Raw genomic sequence first — 14,388 nt, 5'->3', positions numbered from 1 at the left:
ACGCCGGACGCCCAATCCGTGGGGGGGGGGGAGCGGGAGCAGGAACGTGGCGGCCGGCGCGAGGCGGGGCTGGCAGCGGGAGGCGGGAACGCAGTTGGAGGGGGGGGGGGGGGCGGTGATGGCCGCCTCAGGCAGCGAGGGCTGAGGTGGGACCCGGCTGCTCCTTCCTTTTCTTTTCAATAACTTCTCACAGCTTTTCATAGAAATGAGGAAAAATCAACTGTTTAGGGATTCAAGGAGTTCCCAAGTGGTTCTTGATAGCCACTGGGTTATGCGTGTGGGAGAGAAGGGGGGTGTGAGCTGTAAATAACGACACCTGTGGTGACAGAGAGCGACTGAAGCAACGGGGCTGGCACTGCTCGCACCTTCCCCCTCTCTCCAGGAAATACTTACTGCTCGATACTACGAAATGATGTTTTCCCACAACGTTTTCCACTTCAGAAACAGTTTTGTGGCTAGTTAACCTCCCTTACTAGCTTGCAGACCATTCGTTTGGGACCTGGAAGCCCTGGAATCGATTGTGCATGAATTCATGTGAGCGGTTCAGTAATCACGAGCAGCTTACTGTAAAAATGTAAGCAGCCTTTTTGATGGCACAACTGAAACAAGCACACAATGATACTTAAAGTCCAGTTGAAAACGTGCCAAAAATCTGTACAGAAAGAACCTGCAAGCTTGCTGCTCCGTGTTCTGTCTGGGAATACCTCAATGCTGCAGGAGAAGAGCTGGCTGTCTGGGACCAGACCTTTGACATTTACATATATATATATACACACACATATATATATATATACGCCTGGTTGTCGGCAGGGACACGGTGCCCTGACTGCGTGGCACAGGCCCAGTGTCATCACCTGCGTGCTGTCGGGAGCGTTTGTGTTGTGTGTCCTGGTGCCCTGGCTGACGTTTCCCTGAGTGACGTGGAGCTGCTGGGAATGCAGTCGTCCTCACCTTTTGCAGCTTGGCTGAGTGTTATAGCACAGCTAGGTTTTTATAACACGGCATATAAGGGCACAGTTTGCCCTTTTGTTTTCTGTGAAATATAATTGTGAGAAAGAAGTAGTCTGTGATGGGAGGATGCCATTCTGTGCCCCTTTATCCCCAGCAGCTGTGCCAGCCAAAGAAGCTGACACCACCATCTTCCAACTGCCATCCTCATGCTGTTCTGCCACGCTACTTTGTCTTTGGCATTTGAATAAGAAGTTGCAAGGTTGCAAGATAGATCAGTTTGTTTTCTTGTATTTAAAAGGCGTGCTTTTTTGCCTGACTACTATGAACAGTGAAGAAGGGGAGCATGGGGGACAGGTGGAACCACTATTGGCATCAGAGAAAAAAGAAGCTGGGTGGAAGCGTGCCCTTGATGCTTGTGGTAATATAGGACATACAATGTTGTTTTCCCCTGTCAGGCACAATGCCAAGCTCTTTGAGGGCTGATTTAGAATACATGATAGTAAAAATATCTGTGGCCAGGGTGCCCAGCCAATAATCCTATCACTATTGGCTTTATCAATATGGGACATGCCCTGGCATGTCCGAATGCAGGAAAATGCATCTTGGTGTATTCTGTGAGATTAAAATACATTTGTTCACTTTAATGCAATGACTAAGTTTGTTCTGTTATGATTTCCTGCTTTATGTCTATTCAGTTTCTTCTTCTGTTACAATTTACAAGATGTCAATGCATTTAAGATTGATTCTACTTTTTCAGGCTTTTGCTTTTTAACCTTTTCTCTTTTTATTTAATTCCTTTGGGTTTGTGGGGGGGATTTGAGGGTCTGTTTAGATCTGAGCCCCACTGGGGTTGGCTACATATCTTCTGAAGCTGTTTGATTGCTGTTTTAGGTGGTTTAAGAAATAGTCTTTGGGTGTTTAACCGTTACTTCAGTTTAAACATTCAGGAAGCTGCAAGGTTTGAAAACCACTTAGTATTTCAGTATTGCAAGGGAAGTAGTTGATTTAATCTGGAATTGAGAAACACTGTTCTTTGTGCTGGACATAGTATGGCAGAGTAGGACTGTCTTTGGCTACCATTTTGTTATGCTGTTCCAGTATGGTAGTAAAAATAGGGAGAATTTGAAGAGGGCTTCTGTATACCAGAATGCCCTTGATACTTTTTTGATGTTATTCTTTTATTATTTCGTGGAAGGTTATTGATACTACAACTCCCACTGGTAGAGCATTAGGTAGTGAAATGTCTCTGATGCAGGAGTCCTAAATTCTGCGTCCTGAGCCTTGCTCTTCTGTCTCTCTGCTCTGGGAAGTGCAATGACAGATGCTACTTTTGGCATTAACAGCAGAAAGTTTTACTGCTTCAGAGTAAAAGTGTGTAGAAAGGCTAACTTATTAGCACTAGTTTCTGTTTCAACCACAGAGTCAGATGGTAACTTCAAGGCTGTCCTGAGTAACTGTTGGTGCTAAGTATTTTTTTTTCCCCACACAGTTCTGTCCACCACAAGCAGCAGTAGTGACAGAAGCCGTATTAAAGCCGTGTAACTTCTTAATTGAATTGGGGAAAAAACAACTAGCAATGAAGGGGTGGGGGAATGTCTGTTCTCCATGCCTTTCTGACCGTGGCAGTGGTGTTATTGAGAAAGCCATGTTTAACTAGCACAGCATGTGGTTTCCTGTGACGTGTACAAGTACCTGCTAGCCACTGAACTGAGGCTGCTGAAGTAATTTTCTCTGTTTCTCAACAGCAGCGAGTTAATAGACATAACCACAGACCTGAAATGGAAATGAAATAGTGATGGTAAATTTAAGTGTCATGGTTAAATGCCTAATTTGTCTAGAATGGGGGGGAGGAAGGCAGGGGGAGTATCTGGGCTGTAGATTTCGTATGAAAGTGTCAGGTAAGAATGCATTTAATTCACTGGTGAGACTCTGCTGTGGTTCATGTCTGCTTGAGGAGGCATTGGTTTCCAAGGAATTGTATGAGGTTTCTGTTAGCCTGGCGTATGGCCCGTGCATTTTCTTTCTGTGTTAAACCTGTGCCTGGAATCTTTCCCAAGTTTGAACAAGTATAGTTCATGTTCTCAGTGATTAATACTACCCAGGTTTATTTATATGTGTAAGCAGTTGGAGAGTCTGTATCCAAATGTAGTTATTGGCTTAATTAGTTTATCAGTTATGGCCATATCCTGGCTTTCTGGATGCTTGTTTTGTCCCAGTTACGTATTTTATTGGGTGTTGGCCCCTGTTGTAACAAGGCTAGACTTTCTCTCAACAAAATTACTTCCTTACATTTAAGCTGTGGTATGAGTTTCTGACTAATATGGGTGTAGAGGACTTACGGATTTACGGAGGAGTTCAGCACAATACCCAGGCGAAAATTCAGTAACCTTCAGGCTGTTAATGGTACTTCACAAATCTAAAAGGGTGCAATTACAGGGTTGTGGGTTTTTGTTTGTAATTGCTCATTCTGTCTTCTAGTCAGGGGGAAATATTTGCCTCAAAGTGTGCCAGATCTTTTGTTGTTAGCAGATATGGAAGTTGTCTTACTCTAGTAGTTGATATATGGGTCTGATTTATTAATCCCTGTACAACTGAGGTGAACTTACTGTTGTAAGATACCTCTTTCTACTGCAGAACTGCAGTAGCATTGTATATTATTTTTGGCTACTACAAGCCTAATGAAATCTAGAGCAAAAGACTTTGGATAGAGCTAGCCCAAAAGCTGCAATTCACAGCTGAAAACTGCTATCGCTTTTAAGAACCCCTTCCTGGCTGAGCAGAGGGACTATTTCTAATCTGTTGCCTTGTAAGACAAAGGTGTGGATTCATGAATAAGTTTCCATGAATGAAATCACAACATGTTCTTACATCACGGCAGCTATTCTGCACGAAGCTTGAGATCTCAGCTCTCAGTAGGGAAAAAAGCAGAAAGGTTTTGAGGTTCTAGAAACAACAAGATTTTTTTTTTCTTCTTGCAGGTCCCGTGTTGTTGTAAATCCTGCTGCTTGGAGTGGAGAAGACGTCCATCATAGGTTTGACTATTTCAGGATAGTTTTCACATTCAGTTTGACAAGCTGACAAGTACTTTAGCTTAGTTATGCTGCTTATTTTTCTTCACACGCTGTGGCTATTTCATTTCAGGCTGGAACCTGCTTTAACTCAAGGGTGGAGGGGTTTAACTGTAGGGTGTATCCCTGGTTTTCTGGGGCTGCACCAATGCCCCCTCACACATCTGGCAGCACAACCACAGCCGTGGGGTGGGATGTGTGCCTGTCTCGTGACTGGGAGTGCCTGCAGTTTGGTCTCTTGGTGGATCTGCTTCTGGTCATGTCCTGTGATTAACTGGAACAAAAAAACAGGTGGATTGTTCTGGTTAGCTATTAGATACCTCTTCAACCTGTTCTGGTGTTAGTTATAATTACATTACATATAACAAGAATGTATTTATTGCATTGCTTGAGGAAAATTTCATTACACTAGTTAATTTAGAGAGGTAGAAATGAAATTTATCTTCTCACACTGACAAAAAAAATGTAGAATAAAGAAGAGTTATCCTTATTACTGCTATCTATTTTGCAGTAGTAGGAACTCTGGGACCTCTTTCTATTAGGTGCTGAACAGTTCAGACACAGAACAAGAAACCTCTGTCTATGCAAGTTGTAACTCTAAAGCTATCCTGTCATCTTCTGCCTGTCCTTTCTTGGGCATGTATCTAGTTGGCCTTCTGCTGTAGATTTTGTTGTATGACGCATTAATTATTAGACTGATTATCTACGGTTAAAAATGTTTCTGTGTATTCTAAGTGAAAAGAAAAACAAAATACTGTGAACTTAGGGTTGAAAAGTGTGAGGATAAAGAAATGCTTTCGTAATGTAAAGTTTTATTTACTGAATTTTAATAAGACGGGTCCTTTAGAATAAAAATAATAAATTTTGATCTGATCAAAGAGGATTCTGTTGCAATTGGATGTGTTTTATGGAGGTAAACATGCTTAACCAGATGCAGCTTTTAAATTCAACAACGCTTAAACTTAGCAGCCAAATAATCTGAAAACAGGAATATATAGGTTACAGTGCAGCAAAGCATTTAAGCATTTGTTTAGATCTAGGACTCCTTTTTTTGAATATCTCTGTTTCTCTGAAACTTAAAATATATTTTTCAAAAGAAGCAAGCCAGTGACTGAGGGCTTACAGTTAGAAATAGGCGAAGGAAGGCTTCTTTGACAATTTTAGCTTTACGTTGACAAAGACAGTTTTCTCTATGTAGAGGAAGCTTTACGTGCATGTTTAACAAAATCTCGTAAAAATGCAGGGTATTCTAGAAACAAAGAAGGGAATGTGGTCAGAGAAACAGATGTGATCTTGCTGCCTAAATATTTATAGTTATAGCTGAGGCAAGAGCTATAATGTATTCTGGAGGAAAAGACAGAGTGAGTTGAGGAAGATAGCTTAATTTCAAAAAACAAGTTTCACTCTTTAAGGTGGAGGGAAAATCAAATGAATACTGGTGCAGCACATGAGGATAACTTTAGACTTGCATCAACATGGAAATGTTGCAAAAAGATGAGGAATGATATCTTGCTTAAGAAGGAGGTAAGACCTCTTAGCTTGTAAAAACTCTCAGCTGAAATGGGGGGGGCTTGGAAATGACATAAACTGCAAGAGAAACAAGAAGTAAGTGGTAGGGTACTGTGGTTGCAGGAACAAGTGTGTTGCTTACACCACTCTATGGGTTTCTGATTTCCATTAAGGGAAAAACTAAAAAGTAGAAGAAAGGGTTTGTGGTAAAGCATGTACAGTGTATGCATCTCATAACAGTTTCATGTTGGGCAAGAAGTACCATAAATGTCTCTATAAAAGAAAATCTACTTCTTTATTCATGATACAGTTTTTATTTTATTTCCCAGGTAAATCAGCATTTTATTATGTATTTTTCAAGTCACCTGAGGTTTATATAATGCCTTTCTGGTCATAATGAATATGAGTAACTCCTGAAAATCAGGAAAAAGCTGACATTCTTCCAGATATTTATAAGATTGTGGTAGTCGTTTTAAAAAATTCCTGTTCTTTAAAATCGTATCTACTTTTTTTCCTGTCATAATTACATGCTTTTAATTATTGTTGTTATTGCAGGAAAAGTCAGGGCTAAACAGAGGGCTTTATGCTTGTGGTGTTTAAGTTTCTTGTTGTATTTACTTATTTTTAATAAACTTGTGGCCAGTGGAGTGCAGTCAGTGGTAGTGTTTCCCAGGAACTTTTATCAGACTGCTCTGCTTCAATGTTATCATAGGCGATCCCAAAAAGGGTAGAAAATGATGTGAGAAAGCTTGCTGGTGAAAGGGAATTACTTAGTAATAAAATTGGAAGCTGACCTTTACTTCCAGAGCAGCAGAGGCTATCGCGATACTCAGCTGGGTGAAAAAGCAGCAAATAACACATTAATATGTAAACTGATTTGCCTTGAGGAAAAGGTAGTCTTAATGTTTCATCCCAAATAGCAGGCTTCAGACTCTCTTCTATTCCTCCAATTGTGGATGCATAATAAGAAAGTTCTGTGAAAATATCCGTGCTCAGTGGAGGCAAAAACGTTAAGTATCAGAAATGATGGAATTGCTAGGAAAACGAGAGTACAAAATGCAAAGGATTGTTATGTAAATATAAATGTTATATAAATCCATTGTATCCATTGCCGCATCTTCAATATGGCATGCAGATCTGTTCCCGTAACACGATGAGTGGCATACTGTAGGTAAAAAGACACGTTCACTGTCCCTCATAATACAAGCAAAAAGGCCATCAGATAAACAATCAGCTGGCAGATTCAACAGTATGTGCTGAACACTGCTATCTCTGTTTTGCTGGTTTAGCGTGTTCTAAACTGTCTGTTCTATGAAATTATCCCACCTTATGGGCTGGGTTGCAAATCAGAGTTAAAATATAAGCTTAACTGCTTTGTGGGGAGAGATGTGGTAGGATCTGATGTATCCCAGAGTAAAGTTCAGCACACGCTTTTCACTTTCCTGTGTGTTGTGCAAAGTACAGGTCTGCTCTTATGGGTGAAAAGTGCTATTACCTTGCATCATGAATTGTACAAGCCAAAGGTCTTCAATTTCTTTTAGGCTTTTTAATTAGCAGTGCTTAGTTCCCAATGAATTTAATTACAGACAAAATAACTAGCACTATTAGCAAAACTTAGTGTTAAAAATACAAAATGCACAGCTGAAGAGCTACCAGTTCTGGTAAGAAAATCTTGAAGGGGGGGGGGGGGGGGGGGGGACACGACACTTGTTAGTGCAAGGAGTTGCGGCTGTGTAAGTAGGTGTGTGAGTACATGGGAGTGTGTGTGACAGCAGGACTAAGTGTGCATGAGCAAATGGCCACGAGGGAGGTGTGTGCGAGTGTAGAGTTGCCAGTATGAGTGCGTACTTGTGAGTGTAAGCATGCATGAGTGTGAGCCAACATGCAGGTGGGTGTGTATTTTAAGAATATTTTTCAGGAAGTTGAAGATTTAAACAAGAATTTACCACCTTTCCTTTTTGTGCTCTGTAGCCATGCTCATGGAGAAGTGGCTGTCACTCCCCTGAATCCTCTGTGCGTCTACAGCCTGTTTTTTCCCTGCTACCATTCCATGGGGAATGTGCTGGAGACTGAGTCTTCTCATGAAACCATCACAAGAGCATTTCTGGTCTGGAGACCATTTCCCTGATCTTTCTAGACATTCCACAGTGTGAAGCAATCACCCTTTTGTCCATGCTACTTCTGGCTATGCTGAAGTGAAACATGCATATTTGTCAGCACTGCCCTACAGATGTCCACAGTATTTACAGTTTTGGAAGTTGAAAACAAAAGAATACATTGGTGTGCTCATCAAAACAATGAGTTAGATGGAGGTGTGTGTTTCCTCACACGGGAAAAAAGGAACAGTATTTAGCAAAAAAGTGTTACTGGTGTCTTTGTTGGCTCCTATATTATCTTGTTTCTGAAAAACTTGCTGAGGAAATTTGAATGTTACAGTGATGGGAGGCTATGGCTTGTTCCATCCTGCATTGGTTTGGACCCTGGCCATCAGGAAACACTTTGTCTACATCAGAGATGAAACACTTACTCTTTAGTAGTAGTATGAGCAAGAGGTGTAAATACTCTGTAGCAAGGGCTGACTTTATTACAGAAAAGGAAACCATCCCAACTCTTCCTTTCTTTGAAGCTTTAAAAAGGGATTTCTGCAAGAGGTGTCAGAGGGACCTTGCATGCTTTGTATAAACCCTAGCTAAACGTACAAGTAGCTTAGAAGTAGTTTCACACTGTCTGTCACAGGTTGCACTTTATCAGCCACTGTTCTTTATTCTTTGTCAATTCCTACTTTTTTAATACTGCACTGCAAATATCTTTCCTTACCTCAAAAGCAAAGAAATGTCACAAAAATCAGACTGGGTAAAAATATCTGAAAGAGTACTGCGTGTAATTTGCTTGTCTCTGCCAAGGTGGGTGTTTAAAAAATGAAAATGCAGACTTCTACCTACTGCAGAGGAATAGAAATAAATCATAATTCAAGACTGTTCTAAAGAAGTTAGCTATCCTGGAGCAGGCCAATGGACAGATCAGCATAATATTTTGTTGCATAGCCTGAGCTTTATTTCAAAAGACAATCTGTACAGACATGTGCTTTGATATCTAACTGTTAATTTTATTGACTATCAGATTTGGATGGGAAGTTGTACTTGACCTGAATGGTCTATTTCTTGAGAAGCAAGAAATGTTAGGAGCAAGCACCATTCTGGAAAAGAAAACCAGAAGCTTTCATTCTGAAATGGTTGATACAGCTTAAAAGTGCAAAAACTGCACTGTGACCCAATGCCTATGTGCTTCCTAGAATTGCTTAGCTACAAGCTGATTACCTTTCTGGTGTTTATGTTGGAATAATAGATAGCTAATGCCACGTACCTTTGTGGGACTTGCTGCAGCTGCTGGAAATGTTTACAGTTGTGAAAGGTGCAGCTGGGAATGTTTGTGAGACAGGCTGACCTGGAAAAATAGATCAGGACAGCAACACTTCTTCTGGGCTTTATTTCATTTTCTGTTATTTCTTCTGGCCTAACTTTCCCAGCATTGCGCTTCCATATTCAAACGTTCCACCAACGCAAATGTCAAATGCAATGTAAGAGCTTTCATCGGCATATCTGAACGCACTCTGCAATTGTTCCTTGTGTCACAAAGCCGCAGTTAGATCATGTCCATTTTGCAGGCTGGTAAGCTGAAGCCAATGTAAACTGGTTTGCCTAAGCAAACTGTGCCTGTTGTAACAGTGTTACCAAACTCTTTCAACAAGCCTGGTACTGCAAGCATGGAGCTTCATCTAGGAAATGGTTCAGTTTCAGTTGTCTCATTAGCAGAGGATGACAAGCCTTAGAGAGCAACAATTCCTTTTCATCTGTTCTTTTCCAGCTTGTCTGAGCCTTTCCTCAAAAATCCTTGTGCAAAGGGACATGTGCAGCCCCCACCAATCCCCCCCAGGAGACATCCTTCCCCAGGCTACTGCAAAGGACGTGGGTTCCATATATTGAGTGAAATTCCTCTCCTTGCAGAGATAGAAACAAATATTGCTGCTTATATCCTTTTGAGATTAATAGTATTTTCTGAGGCTTTGAGGAACTTTACCAATTGAAGTGACCAGACAAAGGTGTTGGATTTTTTTTTAAGATACTTGAATACAACCTTCAGGCCTTATTGTATCATCCTAAGGCAAAACTACTTAAATTAATGACTGTGGTCATAGGGTCCGTCACAGAACTCAAATTCTAGGCAAGAATTGATGTTTTCCGTGCATCAAAATGTTTTGACTTCTGTGTCGCTAAGGGTTAGTAGTAACTACCATCAGATTATTTAATTGTTTGAGGGTTTTCAAAGCCAGTAGAGATACTGGCACCAGATTTTTGTAAATCCTCTTTCATAGCAATAGCCTAAAGCTTTTATTCCTAGTGCTTAACGATTACACAGCAGCATACAGCTTAAGCATGGGTTTCATAAAATAAAAAAAAAAGCTTTCAATATAAGCTCCACCTCTGTCATTGCATCTGTCTGCCTTTTGCCATTAGGCAGGCGCAGTGTTTGTCTTTCAAGTCCTTTATTTGCAAAGGTGCTAGTCATGCTCTATTAGTACTCTCAAGTTGCCATGCGTGGCAGTCCATTCTGTGTGCACTTCGTTGAGAGCATAATACAGCATTTGTTCTCTATTAATGAATTAATGGTTCCTAATGAGTTGCAGAGTTTTCATTGTCACAAAAGTGCATTTTGACTCTTAATGACTTGGCCCAGGTCACTGACTGCAATGCTATGTGGTGAAATAACTGCATGCTTGTGTAAGAAGGGGAAGAAAAGAAATACCACAGTGGAAAAATGGGTTTGGTGATTATGCTCATAAAGGATACTGACTTCTTAAAAGCAGGACGCTTCAAATGAGATTCAAAAGTGATGAGGATTTCTGAAGTCATTTAGGGCTCAGGGGGAGTTTCTGGAAGAGCTGTTGGGAAGTTGGATACCTGTGCTCTGGTCTTACCCACGTGCTACCTACCATGTGCTGTGCTTTTCAGAGGCTGGTTGTACTCTAGGCTTTGCTGCAATTCGCCTGTACGGAGGTGTGAGATGGAGTCTTGTCAAACTGCATTACAATACGTGCTGCTACAGAGTTTCAGCTTTTTGCTATGGTTCTTTTCTTTTTATTTTTGTTTTTTCTTTTTTCTCTATGAATCCAAGGTGTTAATAACTCCTGAGACTGCATGTAACTGATTCCAAACTTTCAGGGAATGTTTTAGTTATCTGTGAGATCAACCCTGTTAATTTTGGTGCAAAGAGAAAGTGAGTAAAGCTTAATTTCCATTAAGATCAGATTAAAGAAGAATTCTTTAAATGCTTTCAGCAAAAGCCCTCTGCAGCTGTCAGGCTACCTTGCCATTTTCCTTTGAAAATTGTGTGGTGACTGCAGAGTTTATGAATCTGTGGTATTTAAAATATTTTTTTAAGTTATACAGTTGAGACTAGGATTTTAGTCTGACTATTCCAAAATCTGGAATTTGTGATAGCAATAACTTTAGGAAAGGAAAAAAAGAAAATCTTGGCCTTTTAGTGAGAGCTGTAAGAATTCACTGTATACATACTCAAAGCCATCCAGAGAATTTTCTAAAAGCCTTGGAAGATGATAGCTGTTGTTTCCTGTATTTGGGGGGCTTGAAAAAAGTCCACTTCTGTCTGTCTTTTGAAGAAGCTATTAAAGTCTCTTAACCAAAGAGAGATCAGTGATGATCAGTACTGCATGTTCTTTGCTGCTTTAGCAAGTATAGTAGTCAGGAACTACATTTATAATACTTCACTGCATGGCTGGGCCATTTTATAAGACTAGCGTATTAATCTTTATTCAGGTTTTGAATCTCAGAAAGGATTTTTTTTAAGAAAAAAATACTTTTCTCACTTAAACCTTGCAGATTTTAAAAGGCTTTTAATATCAGATAGGAGACAGGCATTTTACTTCAAAATCTAATGACCAAGTTAGAGTCAGATTTGTTTCTAATTATGTGAGACTAGGAAGGACAGGACGACCTTGCTAACAGAGTACGAACGAATAGCTGGAGGACCTACCTTTACATTAGTTTGGTATTTTAATAAGTAGTTTCCCACAGGTCAAAGATTCAGCTAGGTATCTTTGGGGGTTGCCAAAATGTTGCAGGTGGAATCATCCATTGATTTTAGTTGAACAAAGCAAAGGTAATTTTGTTCTTAGGCTCTGCTTTAAATGAAAGCAGAGAAAAACATCAAATACCAAAATATTATATACAAAATGAAGATCAGGCTTAATGCTACTGTGATGTGATTCCTGACTTGGGTGAGGCATTCCTGCTCTTCCAAAGGGCTATGCACTACGCTAATGAAAGTAGTATTTATATTAACTTTTTTTTTTCCTTGAAATGTTTGGGATTTAGTTAAAATAGGTAGCAAAAAAATTTTCCACTAGAAAGCTTGAAGGAGTCACTAGACCACTCTGTACTTTCACCACACGCAAGCATGAACTTAAATACTTGCTGCACTGTGTCAAATAAGGTATTGTGTCATAGGCAGAATTAGCCTTTGGCACTCCATTGAAGCGCCATGCTCTCACCCGTATGGTCTTCCATATCCTTCAGCTACTCTACAGTGTGTTTCTCAAGCAAAGGCCTACTACTTCTTAATATTACATTTATATTTAGAAAATAAGTCATTTTCTTAATGTTAATACTAGGTTTGCAAAAGCTTCAATACTTGCTCGAGTGATGCTTTTAATTAGGGTGAGTGCTGTATTTCTTTATGACCTGATGTGTCACTGCTTCATTGCAGAGGAATGACTGTGGATCTTGAGAAACTTTGCTGACCAGGCGATTCCTCTGACACCCTGGAAGATAAGTGGTGTTCGTAATGTGTTCTGCACACACATGCTTGGGTGCATAAACCTGGTTCCCATAGAACTCCAGATAGATTTGGTAGGATTACTCTGGTGGGCGAGGAGTATCCATGAAGACAGCTTTTGTAATGAGGCCAGAACTGTGTGGTGTGCTGATGAGTAGTCCTCCTCCTTGAAGTTTCCCAGGAGGCGTGTATGTGAACACACGCTACTTTTCTCCTCCCACACGCACATGAACTCTATCTCAAGTTGTTTAGGTGAGTTGCAACATGTATTAATGATGTTAGCTTCTTTTTGCTGGGTGCTGACTACTGCTGTCTTATCTGAAAAGTCTTCCACTGAACTCAGAGATCACTTTTATTAAAACAATATTCAGTTTTGTCCTTCAGATGCATGGGTATCTTTCTACTCATGAAATAACAAAGTAAATAACAAATGCAAGCAATAAGTCCCTTTGAATAATGTGCCAGTACTCTGCTCTTACATAAGTGTCATTCCTAAGCTTGAGATGCTTATTTACCAACTAAAGCATCTTGGCAAGGATTTCAAGCATTTTAAATCAATTCTGCTGCTTCCAGAGCATCCACTAAGTAAAATCTTGAATTTGAATCATTGACCCTTAACCTGATAACCAGTTTTACTAATGTCCTCCAGGAAACACATTGTGTGCTTAACTTCCCTTGTGGAAACCACAAAAAATTTGTATAGCAGAATACAAGGATTAAGGGCCAAGCCATGATAGAATTAGGCTTGGACTGGGGTATGAAAACTACCTCACTGAATGCATTTGATACGAGCATTTCTTCTCAGCATCGTATACTGTGTGATTATGAACAAACGTATGACATAAGAAATTGTTCCTTTTTCTTAAGGGTAGAATATCTCCATTGACTTGCAACGCTTGAAGGCCTGAGAAGTCATGTTACTGATGAACCCGGGGTTACTACAAGACTACAGGAAGCCTCAGGCGGTTAGCTCATACTGGAAAGGAATATCAGATTTTGCTGGCGAGGGCTGGGATTGTCCATGGGGCTGCAGGGTTTGGGGCAGCTGGGAGAAGTCCCTGTAGCCTTTTTCTCAACAACCTGATAAAGATCGCTGTGGAAGTCTCATGCTGTAGGATTCCTACGGCTGTTGCTGGTTTTGTTTTCTTTTAATCCTTCAATAAAGGGCAATTCTGGTGAGCAGTCAATATGAAGATTTATCATCCTCTGTCTTTAGATGTCTGATTAAGCATGACTTGCTGTGATTGGGATTTCAAGCACCTAATTTGCCAGAAGTCTTCCCAATTACCTCAATTACCTTTACCAAGGAATGATTGCTATTTCCAGGTACGCATCCTGTTGTCCACAGTTTCTCCCTCGGGTTTTTCTGACATCATTCTTACATTAATTGTCCTTACCAATGCATACTGTAGGCTATAAACTATCCCATATTCGGTGCCTCCCGAATATGTTGCAGCACTGACACAGCTTCTGCTTGTGTTTTCTAACTTTTCCACTTCCACTCCATTTGAGGAATGTTCAGAAGCTTCTTTTTATTTAAAACCTTCAAATGACAGAAATAGTGCGTGTCTTCAGTTGAGCACAGTCATTCCTATCCAAAACCATTTCATATAATTTCCTCTCTATGCAAGCAATCTGTAAAAAGTTATATGGAAAAGAAAATTTATCACAATATTTACAGTAAAACCAGTAGTAAAATATATTAAATTGTTTATGTTCTTAGGTTTCCTGGTCCAACAGCTCTTCTAGACATAATTTGCTTGAAGAAAATTGGGGTAAATATGAGAAATCTTTTATGAATTTCAAATGTGTGCCCTGTCATGCTATGCCGTAGAGATGCTATTTAAATGATGCAGGGAATACCTAATTCTCTGTGCCAAGATCTGTAATAGTGTTTTCGCTTCTAGTACCTAAATTCTCGCTTACTGAAACAGGACCTGGGTCCTAAGAAATTAACCTAAGAGAAGATTTTACTTGCACTTGCAACTATTAGTGTTTTTTCTTTGTT

The 14,388-nt window shown here is 40.1% G+C and overlaps 1 long non-coding RNA gene across 1 annotated transcript; it reads left to right on the top strand.

The window, feature by feature from the left end:
- Nucleotides 1–108: 108 nt before the first annotated feature.
- On the top strand, nt 109–14,077 carry LOC310900915. Its single transcript, XR_014585457.1, has 4 exons — nt 109–1,369; nt 3,930–3,983; nt 12,312–12,632; nt 13,248–14,077. It is a non-coding gene; the product is annotated as an uncharacterized lncRNA (long non-coding RNA).
- The last annotated feature ends 311 nt before the right edge of the window (nt 14,078–14,388 follow it).

Source organism: Anser anser, assembly GCF_964211835.1.
Source record: "Anser anser genome assembly, chromosome: 5".
NCBI classification, from domain to species: domain Eukaryota; kingdom Metazoa; phylum Chordata; class Aves; order Anseriformes; family Anatidae; genus Anser; species Anser anser.
Note: the sequence above shows the minus strand (reverse complement) of the source record. Positions and strands in the feature narration are given on the sequence as shown.